This window comes from Furipterus horrens, unplaced genomic scaffold (assembly GCF_987537825.1).
Source record: "Furipterus horrens unplaced genomic scaffold, mFurHor1.1.pri manual_scaffold_12, whole genome shotgun sequence".
NCBI classification, from domain to species: domain Eukaryota; kingdom Metazoa; phylum Chordata; class Mammalia; order Chiroptera; family Furipteridae; genus Furipterus; species Furipterus horrens.
The window spans coordinates 49,357,309-49,375,640 of NW_028327182.1; positions in this window are offsets into that span (position 1 = coordinate 49,357,309).

The following is an 18,332-nucleotide window of genomic DNA, read 5'->3' on the forward strand; positions in this document are numbered from 1 at the left end:
TCATATCTTAAGATATAATCATGTAAAGGAAGAAACTTTTTTAAAGATCTAGTTTTCTATATATAGTGAGTAAAATCAGATTTAACAAAAAGAGTAAGCTTCCTAAATAACTATATACTTCATGAATACTGTTAAAGTAACATCTAAGACCCAACTTTAAAAGATGCAGTTTTATACATTTTAAAATAATGTTTTTGTATTTAATGGAAGGGCTATTATTAAATCTAAAGTTTCCAAGTAGCATAAAATACAGTGCTTCTCTGAGAATGTCTCCCCACAAGTAGAATGTTTTGAGTTGTGGTGGTGATTTTTATTATATCTAAGGTTGCTTTTTATGCAAAATAATTCAGAATCCGCCACCATTTGAAATACCTAAGAATAACTTTGTTGCAGATATCCAAGACAAAAAAATTATTTCTGAATTCAGGAAGTCAGAATTTTTAAAGTCTCACAAACCCTTAAAAGACTTGGTCTAGAAACCAATTCTACTCCTAAAGAATGTTATTTGATTCCTGGCTCTTGGTTTCATTTCAGTAATATTATAAGAGCTTTAGACTAGCCAGTCAGATATTCAGGGATTGGGATTTTATTTTAGAAGAGAGTATGTTCTGATAAATGGAAGTTGCTTTTTCCTGCCTTCTAGGCTATAAAATTTCATGGTATTTTAGGAGGCTATGAACATTTATGAGCACATTTGTTTATTCAGCAAATACTTACTGAGCATCCATTATATGCCTGGCACATGAAGTGTTAAGCTTTGAAGATAGATCTATGAAGAAGAAAGACTGCTACTGCCTCACTGGACACTCACAAAGTGGTGAAAGGGACTGATGAATAACAAACTAATTAGTACACAGTTGTGATTAGTACTATAATAGGGAAAAACACGTTCAGGACTTGGGTGAGCAATGAGGAGGGACAGTGAGATTTTTAGATGTAAAATGCATGAGACCAGATCATGGTGGACTGTGTATGCTGTGCTGAGGACGTCATTCAGTAGGTCATAGGGCCACTATTAAATGTTTGTATTTTGGAAGGAGTGTTTTAGTTTGTTTCCCACTGATAATACATATTTAATAATGCTGTATTAGTTAGGATAGATGAACTGCTATAACAATTGCAACATCTCAGTGGCTCTATCATATTGCAGTGTGGCAGGCTCCAGGTTCCCAGGGATTTAGACTTCTCCACTTTGTGACAGTGCCAGCTTTTAATCTCCAAACTTGCTCTGGAAGGAGATGAGCTGGAATTATGGCCAGGCCTGACAGGCATACATCACTTCTCCCCTTTTCCATCAGCCAGTGCTTAGCCAAACAATTCCCAACTTACGGTAAGGGAGATGGGGAAATGTAATCATCGTATGTGTTAGGAAGAGAACCCAAATGATTTGATGAACAAATAGCATTGTTTTTGCTGCAAACAGACATTATGAATGAATGAAGGAATGAATGAATGAATGATAAAATAACTTGGAAATAAAGATCAGCCATAATTCCCTCACCCAGAAAAAAAATCACAAGATTTTAAGTAAGTGTGTTTAATAATTCATATTTAAATATTACTATAATAGCAATACACTCTTGGTAGATTTGGAAAAAGAAAGAAAATTATATATTCGTTACCACCAACTCATTGTTTTTTGTTGTGATTTTGGTATATACACTTGATTTTTTCTGTGTCTTTATATTTAAAGTGGGTTTCTTACAGAAAAACATGTAATTGGATTGTGCTTTTTTTTTTTTTTTGGTATATTTTATTGTTTATATTGTTACAATAGATTCAATTTTTTTAAGTATATTTCACTAATTATATTGATACAATAGTTCCAATTGTTTCTCCTTTGCTCCCCTCTGCCCAGAACCACCCCTCTCCCCCCGCCCCCAGTCCATGCCTATGGGTCGTACGTACATATTCTCTGGCTTCGCCCTTTCCTATATTATTCCCTTTTTTAAAAAATAAATAATTAATTTTTTTAACAATAAAAAATAACAATCCCTTCTTCTCAGACTTAAGACCCTTTATAATCTTATAAAGGACAATGGGAGAAGGTCTCGAGCTTCTCTAGCTGCTTCAAGCTGGACATGGTCGTCGTCCTACCTACCCTTGGGTCCAGAAATCCCTAATAATAGTGGGAGTGTGGAGGGGAGGGTGGCCTTCCCAAATGGGGAAGGATCGTGCAGACTCCAGGTCAGTTGGCTGTCCCCGGACAACGGCATGCTTGGTTTAACAGGCTGGCATCCTTGTTGTGTTCTGGGGGCAACAGATTTGGCGAAAAGGGTTAAAAGACATCATTCATGGATTGTTTTTTGAATCACTAACAATCTCAGTCTTTTTTTTTAAAGTATATTTTATTATGTTGTTATAGTAGTCCCAATTGTTTCCCCTTTGATCCCCTCCACCCAGTTACCCCCCTTCTTTCCAGCAATCCCACCCCCCTTAGTTTATGTCCATGGGTCATATATTTTAGTTCTTTACCTTCACCCTTTCCTATGTTATTCTTAACTTCCTCCTGTCTATTTTGTACCAACCAATTATGCTTCTTAATCCCTGCACCATTACCCCTTTCTCACCCTGCCCCCTCCCAGTTGATCCCCGTATCTATGATTCTGCTCCTATTCTGGTTTGCTCAGTTGGGTTTTGTTTTTATTTTTTAGGTTCACTTGTTGATAGGTGAGAATTTGTTATCATTTTAATGTTCATAGTTTTGACCTTTTTCTTAAATAAGTCCCTTTAACATTTCATATAATAATGGCTTGGTGATGAGGAACTCCTTTAACTTTACCTTGTCTGGGAAGCACTTCATCTGCCCTTCCATTCTAAATGATAGCTTTTGCTGGATAGAGAAATCTTGGTTAGTTCCTTGCTTTTCATTACCTTTAATACTTCTTTCCAATCCCTTCTTGCCTGCAAAGTTTCTTTTGAGAAATAGGCTGATAGTCTTATAGGCACCTCTTTGTAGGTAACTCTCTGCTTTTCTCTTGCTGTTTTTAAGATTCTCTATCTTTCACCTTTGGCATTTTCTTGGTGTGGTCTTCCATGAGTCTAGCTTGTTAGGGACTCTCTGTACTTCCTGGACTTGTATGTCTATTTCCTTCTCCAAATTTGGGGATTTTTCCTTCATAATTTTTTTATTTAAGCTTTCAAGTTTTTGCTCTTCCCCTTCTTTCTGGCACCTCTATGATTTGGATGTTTGTATGTTTAAAGTTGTCGCAGAGGTTCCTAAGCCTCTTCTAGTTTTTTTCAATTTTTGTTTCCTCATTCTGTACTGGTTGACTTTTTTTCTTTCTTATGTTCCCAATCATTTATTTTAATCCTAATTTCTATCTCTTCACCATTGGTTTTGTATTGATTTTCCTTTATTTCATTTACCATAGCCTTCACTTATTTTATTTCCTTATGTTTTTGCTGTACTTAAGCATATCTGTCAAGCCTGATAGCATTTTTATCACCAGTGTTTTGGACTCTACACCTGTTAGGTTAGCTGTCTACTCGTTTGTTAGGTTGCTTATCTCCTCGTCGCTTAGTTCTCCCACTGGAACCTTTATCTGTTCCCCCTTTTGGGCCATACTTCTCTGTCTTCTCCTCTTGACACACTCCTGTGTTTTTTGCCTCTGTGTCTTAGGTGGAGCTGTCACACCTGTTGTGTTGTAAGGGGCGTAGCCTTAGATATTGGTCAGTACAGAGCGACCCGTTTCACCACGTTGTAACGCTGTGTGGGGGAGGGGTCTGAGAGGGAATAATACTACTTGCTCAGCACTCGCCCCTTTTCCAGGCACTTCTCCCACTTTTGTACGGGACTGGCGTATCTCTAGCTGTTGTCTTGGTCATCGTTCCCAGAGTGGGTGGGTCTGCGGATGTTCTAGGATTGTGGGGGCCCTTTAAACAAGCAAACACTGCTGAGAGACCAGCAATTTCTACCTCTGCCCCAACTCCCACTGGTTTGCAAATCAGAAGCAATGAGGCTTTATTTTCCCTGGCACTGAGACCTTGAGCTGTGCAGTCTGATCTCATGCTGGAAGCGCTCCCCAGGTGTGTCCCCCCGACTTTTTAAAACGTGACTGCACTTCTCTCTGGCCTGCCGCTGCAGCTGCTGCTACTCCTGCCACACTGTGTCGTCTCCTCCCTGGCTCCTACCCTCCTACCTGTCTGGATGAGTATTTCTTTATTTCTTCGTTTGTTGGCCTTCCATGCAGCTTGATTTTCTGGAACTTCTGGTTGTTTCTAGTTTTGAGGTAGTTGTATTTCTTCTTAGTTGTGGAGGGATACTCAGCGTGTCTGTCTAAGCCTCCATCTTGTCCAGAAGCCCAACGATCTCAGTCTTAATTGGTGCATTTAGACCACTGATATTCGAAGTGATTTATTGATATATAGTTGGACTCATGTTTACTTTATTATCATTTTCTGTTTATTGATCTTTTTTTCTTTTTGTCTTTCAGTCTTTTTCTGCCTTTTGTGGTTCTAATTTCGCAGTTTATATGATTTTATTTTTTCTCTTAATATATCAATTATACTTTTTTAAGAACCTTTTTTTTTTAGCGGTTTTCCTAGAGTTCGCAATATATGTTTACAGCTAACCCAGTTCACTTTCAGACTAACACTAAACCATTTCATGGATAGTGTGAGTACCTTATAATAACGATAATCCTAATTCCTTTCTCCTGTGCTTTGTATCAGTGCCATCACTTAATTCATACATATACAAGCTTATGCCCTATAAAATATATATGTAATCAAATTATGTATATCTACATTAAGATATATACATTGTTGCTATTATAATTTTTATGTTTTATTGGGTCAATTAATGAAAAGAAAATGTTTTATTTTACCTTGTTTATTCCTTCTTCAATGCTCTTCCTTTCTTTTTGTAGATCTTAGTTTCTGACATTGTTTTTTCCCTTCTCTCCAAAAAACTTCTCTTAATATTTCTTAACAGCCATGTCTATTGGTAACAGATCCCATCATGTTTTGTCTGGGAAAGTATTTCTTCTTCACTTTTGAAGGATAATTTCGCAGGATACAGAATTCTAAGTCATGTTTTTGTTTCGTTTTGTTTTGTTTTTCATCAACACTTAAATTTCACTCCACTCTGTTCTTGCTTGCATGCTTTCAGAGAAGTTGAATATAATTTTATTCTTGTTTCTTTATCGGTAAGGTGTTTCTTTTCCCCTCTGGCTTCTTACAGGATTTTTTCTTAATCTTTAATTTTTTTGTAATTTAAAAGTACCTGCTCCTGTGAGTCTCTGCTCTGGTAAGCAGTGACTCCCTGTACTCTCCTGACTGTATCTCTGATTTTGGAGGCAGCTATTTGTCCCAGGTCCTCCCTTCTCTTATGGATCCAGTAAGAGTTGATTTTTCAGGTGGTTCAGCTTTTTACTTGTTAGGGCAGAGTGGGAACTTCTAAGCTCCTTATACTTGAAACCCTTATATCTTTTTAAAAATATCATTTATCATCTATTATGTCAAATAAGACTTTATTCCTTATATATTTGTTTTTCTTCATACATATGTATGTACACACAACTTACACAGGCCCTTGTCTTCTCATACTCCCAGTGTAGCAACAGCAAAAATTTTACTTAAGTCAGTCATCAGAATTTATATTACTATGATGATATTCAGCTCAAAGCTAAGAAGCGGTATTATGGTACCCCTTTTTTAGATTAATTACCTTTTTTACTTTAATAATCTCTAATAAATTGAATCATAAATTCTAATCTTCTCTGTTAGAGAAGACATGTGTTCACTAGTTTTTTCTTCCCCAATACTGACATATGCCAATTGCTCTCTCTTATTTTTCTTTTTTGTAGACTTCCTATACAGTTCTCAGTACTGCTTCACTCTGAACTAAAAGCTTTTATATGTCATTTTGGCTTTTTACCACTTTCCCCAGGTGTCTGTTTACTAGATCCAGTATTTATGTGTGAGTGTGTGTGTGTTCACGGAGTTGGATTGGTATAATTTTCAGTTGGCTTCCTCAGACAGTGTTTTCTTGGTATTTACATGATAATTCAGATTTCCAGTCTGAATATGGAAAATTTCTACTTTGAATATGTATGACACATTTTTTTATTTTAGAATTTTTTAAAAGATTTTATTTTTAGAGAGGAAAGGGGAGGAAGAAAGAGAGGGAGAGAAACATCAGTGCATGAGAGAGAAACATCAGTTGGTCTCTTGCATGCACCCCAACTAGTGACCAGGCCCACAACCCAGGCACATGCCCTATGTCTTTTTACTTCATGATGATACACTTCGTAAGTTTTCAGTTTGTGAAATGTTCTTATTTCTTCAATTTATTTTTCCATTCATTCTTTCTGGAATTTTTATTAGTCTTTTGGACCTCCTAGATTGATTTTCAATGCATCTTTGCTTGACTCTCTTCATACCTGCTTTACTGTTCTTTATGGAGATTTCATTGATTTCACTTCTCAGAGTTTTTTCTCTTCAGTTCTCTGTTTCTGAATATTAGTGTTTGTTTTGTTGTTGTTACTAATTCCTATTAGTATCCACAGGTCTTTTTCTGGAGTCCCTACATCACTGGAAACAAATTTTTGATTCTGCCTTTTGACATTTTCAGCTGGAATTTTTATCCTCTTATCCCAGCTACCAGCCTGGGTAGATATAGGATGTTCTCATGCCCTTACCTGTCCAGAGGCGGATTTAACGGCGAGTGCCCCAGGCGTGCACCATGGGCCCCGACTTATGAAGGGCCCAGCAAAACCAATGTATTTTTATTTTCCCTGTCTCTCTTTTTTAAGGGTCCCAATATTTTCTGTGCCTAGGGCCTCCACCGACCTTAATCTGCCTCTGTACCTGTCTGGCAACCTTTTCAATCACTTTTCTCTACCTTGCCAGCATGGACTTCTTTCCCCAGCACCCTTGAATTATTAGGCCTTAAAGTTTATTGATGCTAGTAATTGAAATGACTACTTAAATTCAAAAGACAACATAATGGTTTCATTAGAATTTTTCACAATTTTAGTATAATCATACTATAAAACACTTATTCCAAAAATTTACAGTAATTGATTAAACCAGAGTGGTCTAATGTGGTACCCATGATTTTACTTCACTTCCACCACTAGTAAGACAATTTCCCTTATTAAGAGTCAGTAGAATAGAGGTGCCCTTCTCACCCAAACCTTGTTTGATGTCTCTCAGGAATTTTGGAACTTCAACTGAGATCCTGGGGTACACCCTTTGAATTCATATGCCATGCCCGAGAGTGCAGTCTCAGTGTGGCCATGGTCTAGAGTGTAGAAATGAAAGATGATTAGGAATCTGGCAGGCAGAGAGGACTGCTCCGTTACCGAGTAGGTGGGGACAGAGGAGGAGGCTCCCGGTCTCAGCGGTGAGTGAAAGGCAGGAATCCATCTTGGACCCCCACCCCCGCAGAAAACGCCACAGCGTGGTGAGAAGGGTCACCCAGTTGTGATGAGTGCATAGGGTTCCGCCCCGTATAGCGTAGGAGGTGTGACCGCCCCACCCAGGAAGCAAAGGTAAACACAAAACTGTCAGGCTGGCATAGATCATGATAAAGATGCCGGTGATGCAGCCACCTGGGGCAAATAGGTTAATAACCTGGGAATTATTTCCTAAAACAATGTCAGGTAGGTGCAATTGCATTCAGTTTTCTACCATCTTGTATTGAATCAAGTCTTATTTAAAGCTTCATCCTTAAATTTCAGATTTGAAAGAGACCTCAAGGGTCATTATTCCACTTTTCCCCCATCCAATTTTACATAGATTTTCAGCAGTCAAAATTAAATTCATTCTTGGTGCGTTGATGTATCTTTGATTCCATGATCTTGGTTGTAGACTTACTACATGCACCCATTTATTATTTCAAACATTTATAATAATTGTATTGTTGAGTACTTACTATATGCCAGGCCAGAGCTCAGCTCTTTATCTATATCTATTACTCAGCTATACTTCCTTAAGGTACTCCATCTTGTGTATGTGTGTATTTACTAAGAGATCTCTAATCCAGTTCCTTTCCAGCAACATTCTATTCCTGTTGCACTGGTTGAGAAAAGCACAGAAGTCAGAAGATTAAAATCTTTGGCAAGTTATTCGGGCTCTGAGCATGACATGAGTGAGAATCTTGGTCTCAAAAGGTGACAGAAGATGAAATAAAATAATGTATATTAAAGTGTTTTGTACAGCTCTGGAAAGTTGTGGACAATTAATGCTTTTTTGGACCCTCTCGCTGCTATCTATTAACAAGTAAACACATCTCACTTTTTAATGCAGAGTTTTGTTTCTGCTTTCTCTTTATTCCTTTCAGTCCCCACATTCATGATTACTGAGTGGGATACAAACAAACAAACCCCTGCCTCCCAAAAAACCCAGTGTTCTAAATGATATTTATCTAAGTAGCAGTGGGACTGTAGAATGTAAAGAAACTCAAAGACAGTTTGATAATATATACGAAAAGGAAATGGATTATTGGCATGAAAAGGTCCCAGTTCCACATTTGCATGTCATGAGATCATACTGGCTGAGTCTGTTAAGAGTTAGTAGCTACCCCCTCCTCTGCCTAGTGAAAGATTTTGTTGCCCAGAATTGGTTGTTGGACACCAATCTTCACATGCTTGACTCTTTGAGACTTAGTTTTCTAGATAGAGACTTCATATGTATCTTTATAAAAAGGACAACGTCTCATCTCCACAAAACTGGAGTTCAGTTTGTTAAATGTTTCTTTCAAAGTCTTTCAATGTACAACATGAGGAAGAAGCACAGTTTAGTCTTAATTCTCTTACTGTTGATCATTGTTAGCCTTTAATTTATTGAGAAAATATGATTCATGATTCAAGATTTTTTATTTTATTTTATTTTTTGTAGATCCTACTCTTAATTCTTCCACCCTATTACAGATTAGTCATGAGAAGCAGAATGAGTGGGAGAGGGCCCTTGAGTGCTCACAGTCCATTCCTAAATTGCAAAAAACAAGGTAGTCCTAGCTCTCCTGGTTACATTTGTAAATAATTTGATAGGGTTTCTATATTCATATTTTAAACTTTAGGTTTTTGTAAAAATCAAATAATGCAGTTGATGATATAAAGTGAATGTTTCCCTCTTTATACACCATCCTCTCCAAGTCCCATACTCCAAGGGAGACCATTGTTAACAGTTTAATGTATATCATAATTTTTGACGAGCTGGTTTTTGTCTTACTGAGTAAAAAGGTAAATACCTTCCTCTGGTCAGATAATGGGAGTATGTTTAGGAAGAACCAGAAACCTCACATTCTTCAGTCACCAAGTCCTCTGCCTCCCAGCACATTTACCTGTCATGGCTTAACCCATTTCACAACATCCACTTCACCCCTACAATTCATTCTTCACACTTAAGTCAACAATCTTTCAAAACACGAATTTGATGTTTTCGTTATCACACCTCCTGGTTAAAACATTTTCAGGGCCCTGACTAGTGTGGCTCAGTGGGTTGGGCATCATCCTGCAAAGCAAAAGGTCACCAGTTCAGTTCCCTGTCAGGGCACGTGCCTGGTTTACAAGCCAGGTCCCCAGTTGGGAGCATGAGAGGCAACTGACATTTCTCTTCCACATAGATGTTTCTCTCCCTTTCTGCTCCTCTCTAGAAATGGAGAGAGAAGATCTAAAATATTTTTTACAAAAGAACATTTTCAGGGCTTCTCCTGGCTCTTGGGATAAAGACCAAAATAGTTAATGCTGCATGATCCAGTCTCAACCCACGTCTGCAACCTGATGTTAATCACACCACCCTTTGCTCTTTGCATCTTGCCACACTGGCCATTTTACTGTTTCACAGTAAATACTGTTTATTGTCCCTTCATCTGTTCTCCATTATGCCATTTTACATAGCTTGTAATCAACCTCCAGAATTCAGTTCAGATTTTCCTTTAAGGGAAACCTTTCCTGAAGTATTAGGAAAGTTTCTTCTGTTTCACAATTTCATAATGTCATGTATTTCTCTTTTGTGATATTGAATACGATTAAAACTTTATATTTTATCGTTGTTGCTTGTTTGGTTAATATATTTCCCCTGCTAGGTTCTTCAGTATCCTTGATAGGGTGCCTGGCACCTAGTTGGAGCTCATAATTGAGTGACTAAATCATTCCTCTGTACCACCTTATCTGTATACTGGATAATATAACATTTCCCAGCCAATTGTCTGAATGTCTCTTCCAAAATCTATGCTGGCTTTCTCATCAAATTTGTTCGCTCTGAATCTGAGTAAGATGCCCTAAATAGAAATTTGATTGTCTTTTATTATAAAATTCTATTATTGTATTCTGCTGTACTTAGGAAAAAGTTTCTTCCAAGCCTTAAATTTCTCTCACTAGACTTTCACCACTTTACTGTTTTTGCTTTAACCTCTTCTTTGTATTTTGACCTTCATATAAGCTGTTGGCACTGGCTGAAACAGTTTTCTCTCTCCCCTCCATCCATATGCACACAGAAAAGCATGTAGTTAACTCCTATTCATCTTTCAGATCTCAGTTTAAAAGTTGCCTCATAGAGTCCATCATAGGTCTTTATTAATCTGTCCTCCTGAAATCTTCCACTAAACAGTGATTTTCAATTGGTGTGCCACAAGATTTTTTAAAACATGCAATACCTGACTACTTAGTCAGGGCCCTGACTTCTTTTCCCTTAGACTGTCAAATAAATGACAATAGCCAACACAGCAATAGCCGTCTGATGTGAATGAATCAAAATTACACTTATTTTTTTAGTCAGATTAGCAAAAATTAATTTTTTGATGTGCCACAGAATTTTAGTAATTAGTTTATGTGTGCCATGAGATGAAAAGGTTGAAAATTGCTGCACTAGACTTATTAGTAACACTTAGCACTGTGTCTCCTCCACTTGGCACATAATAGGTCTTAATACTGAATGAAGAAATAAATTCTTGGTCAATTGTAGATAGGAAGAAAAATTCAAGATCAACTTCATTAAAACCGAAGTTTTTATTTTTAATTTTTTTAATTCTTTATTTTTTAAATTATATTTTATTGATTATATTGTTACAATAGTTCCAATTTTTTCCCCTTTGCTCCCCTCCACCCAGCTTCCCCCTTCCCCTAGCAATCCACCCCCCAAGTCCATGCCCAGGTTCATACATACAAGCTCTCCCACTTCACCCTTTCATATATTCTTTTCTTTTAATAAATGATTAATTATTTTAACAAAAAATAACAATCCCTCCCTCTCAGACTTGAGACCCTTTATAATCTTATAAAGGACAATGGGAGAAGGTCTCGAGCTCATCTAGCTACTTCAAGCTGCACATGGTCCTCATCCTATCTACCCTTGGGTCCAGAAATCCGTAATAAGAGTGGGGTGTGGAGGGGAAAGTGGCCTTCCCACATGGGGAAGGATCGTGCAGACTCCAGGTCAGTTGGCTGTCCCCAGACAACGGCATGCTTGGTTTAACATCCTGGCATCCTTGTATTCTGGGGGCAACAGATCTGGCAAAAGGGTTAAAAGATATCATTCAATCCATAACCACTAGATAACAGAAGGCAGGTATTAATTTTTCAATGTCCCACATTAGGGGAAAAAAGGGCTTCTTTGGAGGAAGGTGTGCCAGGCACGTCTCACTTGTCCAAAACCCTTTTGCCCATTATACTTAGTTTGGGCTCAGGGAAATATTTTAGGTCCCCCCCCCCCGCTCGGACCTCTGGGGCCCTTTCTGTCCAAGCCATTAGGATAGAAAAGAGAAACCAGTTTTAAAGTGAAGCCCACAGACCACCCCATTCTTCACCAACCCAGCCACTTAGTTCAGCCAAACCATTGAGTCTCAGGAGGCAGCAATGCAGACAGGATTAAGTAAGGTTTATACGTACAGACAATCACTCAGGTAATGAGATCATAGGCTTATGCCCTTTGAAAACAGAAAACATTAATTTATGTAACATAACCCACATACAAGTCTCTAAATCTGTAGGACTGTCTTATCGGAAAGACATCCAGTTGCAAGGCATTTGACATTCTTCTTGCCTGTAAATTAAACATCTTTGATGATACCACAGACATAGTTTAAGTTTCAAATGAAAAACATTTTAAATGAAAAGAAACTATAAAGACTGTTAGCTGCATTACTTTACAGTCTACCACTGATCATTGTGATTTTCCTGAATAACAATTTTTTTCCCTGAAATTACCCTCCTTGTCGTTAAAGGGACTGCATTAAGTCCATTTTTAATTTATCCTGTTCATTTACAAAAACACAACAAGAGCAGCAAACGATCACTTATGATCTTTAGTTCTGCTTTGCTGAAATTTACGCAAGGAACATTTAGGGTGACCTTCAGTCTGCCGTTTAGGGCACAGAGGCTGAGCCACATACTTGCCATTCAGCCTTGCCTGTGCACACCTGTATTTTCCAAGTCCTTCTTGTTTTCCATTGTGCCTTAAGGTCCCCTCTAGCTATCTTTCAGGAAAACAACCTTCATTCCTTCCCTGGAAAGATTGCTGTGGACCACACAACCAATCAAGGTACCAGGCCTTTTATCTCATGGGCTTTTTTTTAACCTTCGAAAGTCATTCCCAGTTCCTCAGGGCTTTTTGGTAAAAACCGGAGCCCAAGCATGTCTCCTTTAGGCATGACATTCCAGTCAACATCTTGGTCAAAAAAATCCTCTATTAAAAACTGGTCTTATTAGTTTTATGCAAAGAAACATGTCATTACTTACTTCTTTAGATTGCCAAACTCTGGAGGGATCAGATAGGGAGAAAAATATACAGTGTGAAGGAAAATCCTTGTCCTTCTAATATTTACTGAACTTGTATTTCCATTCTTTATATTTTTATTTTTTCCCCCACTAAACATTTTTTTGTTTCTTTTTCCATTACAGTTGCCCCACTTTTTCCCCCCTCTTGCTTCCCTGCACCCTGTCCCTCTCTTCCCCCACATTCAGCCCCCACTCAGTTGTCCATGTCCATGTGTCATCCATACATGTTCCTTGACTAGACCCTTCCCCTTCTTACCCCCTTCTGTCCCTCCCTCCTCCACCCTTGTTACTGTTAGTCTACTCCTTGTTTTCGCCCTGGCTGGTTTAGCTCAGTGGATTGAGCGTCGGCCTGCGAGGTAAGTGTTGCTGGTTCGATCTTCCAGTCAGGGTACATCAGAGAAGGAAAACTCTGACTCCAAAAAACCTCCGCTGCCTTGCGGCATACCTCTTCAGGGGAAAGGCTAAGGGAGTAAACCCCGACAGAAAATCCGGAGCCGGAGTCCCTAAGGCGGTTCGACGTTGTAGTCAACACCGGCAACTCCTGCGGCGCACCTGAACCCAAGCTGTATTGACTCCGTCTTTCCCTTGGATCCTTCAGCTGCGAAGAGAGGGGGGGTCTGCTGCATGGGCAACAGCAGACCCTCCATATCACCCTGCCCAGGCTCTGTAGCTTCAGCGTCATCGCAAGATGTCGATTCAACATGGGAGGAGACAGATACCATGTCACTCCCGAGTCGGACTGCACAGCCATTCTCGGCGGTGCAGATAGACTCTTAAGAAGCTACACCATCGTCTCTCGAGACGGACGGCTGCCGACGACTCCTTGTTTACATACCTCTGGTTCACTTTTACTCATTTGTTTGTGTTGTTCATTAGTTTCCTTTAATAGGTGATAGCATAAGGTATTTTTCTTTCGTTGCTTGTCTTATTTCACTAAGCATAATTCTCTCTAGTTCCATCCAAGTTGTTGCAAATGGTAGAAGTTCCTTCTTTCTTTCTGCTACATAGTACTCCATTGTGTAAATGTACCACAGTTTTTTGATCCACTCATCTACAGATGGGCACTTAGGTTGTTTCCAGCATTTGGCTATTGTAAATAGTGCTGCTATGAACATAGGGGTGCATAGGTTCTTTTGAATTGGTGTTTCAGGATTTTTCGGATATAATCCTAGCAATGGAATTGCTGCTTCAAAAGGCAGTTCCATTTTTAGTTTTTTGAGGGAATTCCAAACTTTTTCATAGTGGCTGCTCCAGCCTGCATTCCCACCAGCAATGCACCAGGGTTCCCAATTTTCCGCATTTTCTCCAGCACAAGTTGTTTGTTGATTTGTTGATGATGGCCATTCTGACTGGTGTGAAGTGGTATCTCATTGTGGTTTTTATTTGCATCTCTCTGATAGCTAGTGATGTTGAGCATTCTTTCATATGTCTATGGACCCTCTTTATGTTCTCTTTGGAAAAGTGTTTGTTCAGGTCCTTTGCCCATTTTTTAATTGGGTTGTCTGTCTTCTTGGTGTTGAGTTGTATGAGTTCTTTATATATTTTAGAGATCAATCCCTTGTCTGAGATATCATTGGCAAATATATTTTCCCACATGGTTGGTTTCCTTTTCATTTTGCTGATGTTTCTTTAGCTGAGCAGAGACTTTTTAGTTTTATGTAGTCCCATTTGTTTATTCTTTCTTTTATTTCCCTTGCCTTAGGAGATATATCAGTGAAAATGTTGCTATGTGGGATAACTGAAATTTTCCTGCCTATTTTTTCCTCTAGGACTCTTACGGTGTCACAACTTACATTTAAGTCTTTGATCCATTTTGAGTTTATTCTGGTGTATGGTGTAAGTTGGTGGTCTAGTTTCACTTTTTTGCATACCCCTATCCAATTCTACAAACACCATTTGTTGAAGAGGCTCTTTTCACTCCACTTAATGTTCCTTCCCCCTTTGTCAAGTATTAGTTGGCCATATAGACCTGGGTTTATTTCTGGGCTCTCTGTTTTGTTCCATTGATCTATATGTCTGTTCTTATGCCAGTACCAGACTGTTTTGATTACCGTGGCCTTGTAATATAGTTCGATGTCAGATATTGTGATTTCTCCTACTTTGTTCTTCTTCCTCAAGATTGCTGTGGCTATTCGAGCTCTTTTTGGTTCCATATAAATTTTTGAAGTATTTGTTCTATGTCTGTGAAATATGTTGCTGGTATTTTAATAGGGATTGCATTGAATCTATAAATTTCTTTGGGTAGTATGGACATTTTAATGATATTGATTCTTCCCATCCATGAGCATGGTATATGCTTTCATTTATTTGTATCTTCCTTAATTTCTTTCTTCAATGTTGCATAATTTTCATTGTACAGGTCTTTTATCTCTTTGGTTAAGTTTATTCCTAGGTACTTTGTTTTTTTTATTGCTATGGTAAATGGGATTTTTCTTTTAGTTTCTATCTCTGAGATTTTATTGTTGGTGTACAGAAATGCCTTCTATTTCTGCATACTGACTTTGTATCCTGCTGTTTTGCCTAATTCACTTATAATGTTGAGTAGTTTTTTTGTTGAGTCTATAGGGTTTTCTATGTATACTATCATGCCATCTGCAAATAATGACAGTTTTACTTTCCTCTTTTCCAATTTGGATGCCTTTTATTTCTCTTTCTTGTCTGATTGCTGTGGCTAGAACTTCCAAGACTATGTTGAATAGGAGTGGAGAGAGTGGACATCCTTGTCTTGTTCCTGACCTCAGGGGGAATGCTCTCAGTTTTTACCCATTAAGTATGATGTTGACTTCAGGTTTCTCGTATATGGCCTTTATTATGTTGAGGTATGCCCCCTCTATTCCCATTTTGCTGATAGTTTTCATCATAAATGGGTGTTGTACTTTATCAAATGCTTTTTCAACGTCTATTGATATTACCATATGGTTTTTTTTCTTCATTTTTTTTATGTGGTGTGTTACACTTATTGATTTGCGAATATTAAACCATTCTTGCATCCCTGGGTTGAATTCCACTTGATCATGGTGTATGATCTTTCTAATGTGTTGCTGGATCCGGTTTGCCAATATTTTGTTGAGGATTTTAGCATCTATGTTCATCAGCGATATTGGCCTGTAGTTTTCTTTCTTTGTTGTGTCTTGACCTGGTTTTGGAATTAGGGTAATACTGGCTTTATAGAAAGAGTTTGGGAGTCTTCCCTCTTCTTGTATCTTTTGGAATAATCTGAGGAGAATAGGAGTTAGTTCTTTCCTAAGTGTTTTGTAGAATTCACCTGTGAAGCCATCCTGTCCATGGCTTTTGTGTGCTGGGAGTTTTTTGATTACTGCTTCAATTTCACTAGTTGTTATTGGTCTATTCAGTCTTTCTGCTTTTTCTTGATTCAGTATTGGAAGACTATATGTTTCCAGGAATTTGTCCATTTCCTCTAGCTTGTCAAATTTCTTCCATAAAGTTTTTAGTAATAATTTCTTACAATCCTTCGTATTTCTGTGGTATCGGTTGTGATTTCTCCTCTTTCATTTCTGATTTTATTTATTTGGGTCCTCTCTCTTTTTTTTCCTGATGAGCCTGGTTAAAGGCTTGTCAATTTTATCTTTTCAGAGAACCGGCTCCTACTTATGTTGATCTTCTGAATTGTTAGTTTAGTCTCTATGTCATTTAATTATGCTCTGATATTGATGATTTCCTTCCTTCTACTTGATCTGGGCTTTGCTTGTTGTTTTTCCTCTAGTTCTTGTAGCGGTAGGGTTAAATTTTTTATTAGAGATTCTTCTAGCTTTTTTAGGGAGGCCTGTATTGCAATGGACTTTCCTCTCAGGACTGTTTTCGCTGTATCCCATAGGTTTTGGGTTGTTGTGTATTCATTATCATTAGTTTCCAGAAACTTTTTTATTTCTTCCTTGATGTCATTGTTAACCCATTCATTATTTAATTGCATGTTATTCATTGTCCATCAGTTTAAATGTTTTTGAGTTTTTTCCTTGAGGTTGATTTCCAGTTTTAAGCCATTGTGATCTGAGAAGATGCTTGATAAAATTTCAATTTTCTTGAATTTGTTGAGGCTTGTTTTATGTCCTACCATGTGGTCTATCTTTGAAAATGTTTCATGTGCACTTGAGAAGAATGTATATTTCGCTTCTTTGGGATGAAAAGTTCTATATATATCGACTAAGTCCATTTGATCTAGAGTGTTGTTCAGTTCCTCAATATCTTTGGTGTTTCTTTGCTTCGAATATCTGTCCATTGTTGACAGTGGGGTGTTAAAGTCCCCTATTATGAGTGTGTTGCTGTCTATATCTTTCTTGGAGTCTTTCAAAACTTTCCTTACATATTTGGGTGCTCCTAAGTTGTGTTTATATATATTTATAAGGGTTATATCTTCTTGATGGATTTTTTCCTTAAGTATTATGAAATGTCCTTCTTTGTCTCTTTTTATGGACTTTGCTGTGAAATCTGTTCTGTCTGATATAAGTATTGCTACCCCATCTTTTTTTTTTCCATGTCTATTTGCTTGAAATACTTTTTTCCATCCCTTCACTTTTAGTTTGTGTAGATCTTTTGTTCTAAGATGGTCTTTTGTAGACAGCATATATGTGGGTCATGCTTTCTAATCCATTCAGCTACCCTATGTCTTTTGATTGGAGCGTTTAATCCATTTACATTTAATGTTATTACTGATAAGTACTTATTCATTGTCATTTTCCTCCTTTGTTCTTGTGTTCCTGTCTGTCTCTCTCTGTTTCTTCATCTTCTTAAAGCAGACCCTTTAGCATCTCTTGCAATGCTGGTTTGGTGGAGATGTATTCTTTTAGCCTTCTTTTGTCTTGGAAACTCCTTATTTCACCTTCCATTTTGAATGAGAGCCTTGCTGGGTAGAGTATTCTTGGTTGTAGGCCTTTGTTTTTCATTGCTTGGACTATTTTCGCCATTCCCTTCTGGCTTGTATTGTTTCTGCTGAGAAATCTGATGATAGCTGTATTGGAGCTCCCTTGTATGTTATTAGTTGTTTCTCTCTTGCTGCTTTTAGGATTCTCTCTTTGTCTTTCAATGTTGCCATTTTAATTATGATGTGTCTTGAAGTGGGCCTGTTGGGGTTCATCTTCATTGGGACCCACTGTGCTCCCTTGACTTGCATGACTCTTTCCTCATATTAGGGAAGTTTTCTGTCATTAGTTTTTCAAAAGGTTTTCTATCCCTTGCTCTTCTTCTCCTTCTGGAATTTCTATAATATGGATATTATTACATTTCATGTTGTCCTGCAGCTGTCTTAGAACCTCTTCAGTCTTATTCAGTCTTTTTCCATTTTGTTGCACTGTCTGGGAGTTCTTGTCTACATTGTCCTCCAGCTCGCTGATCCGATCTTCTGCTTCGTCTAGCCTGCTTTTAATTCCTTCTACTGTGTTCTTCAATTCAGAGATCGTATTCTTCATTTCCTCCTGGTTCTTATTGATAGCTTCCATGTCCTTTTTCATGCTGATGTAATTCTCAGTAAGTTCCTTATAGTTTTTCTGGAGTTCTTTGTAGTTTACACTGAGCTCATTGAGCTCCATAATCCATGTTTTGAATTCCATATCTGATAGTTTGCTCCCCTCTATTTCATTTAGCACTCTTTCT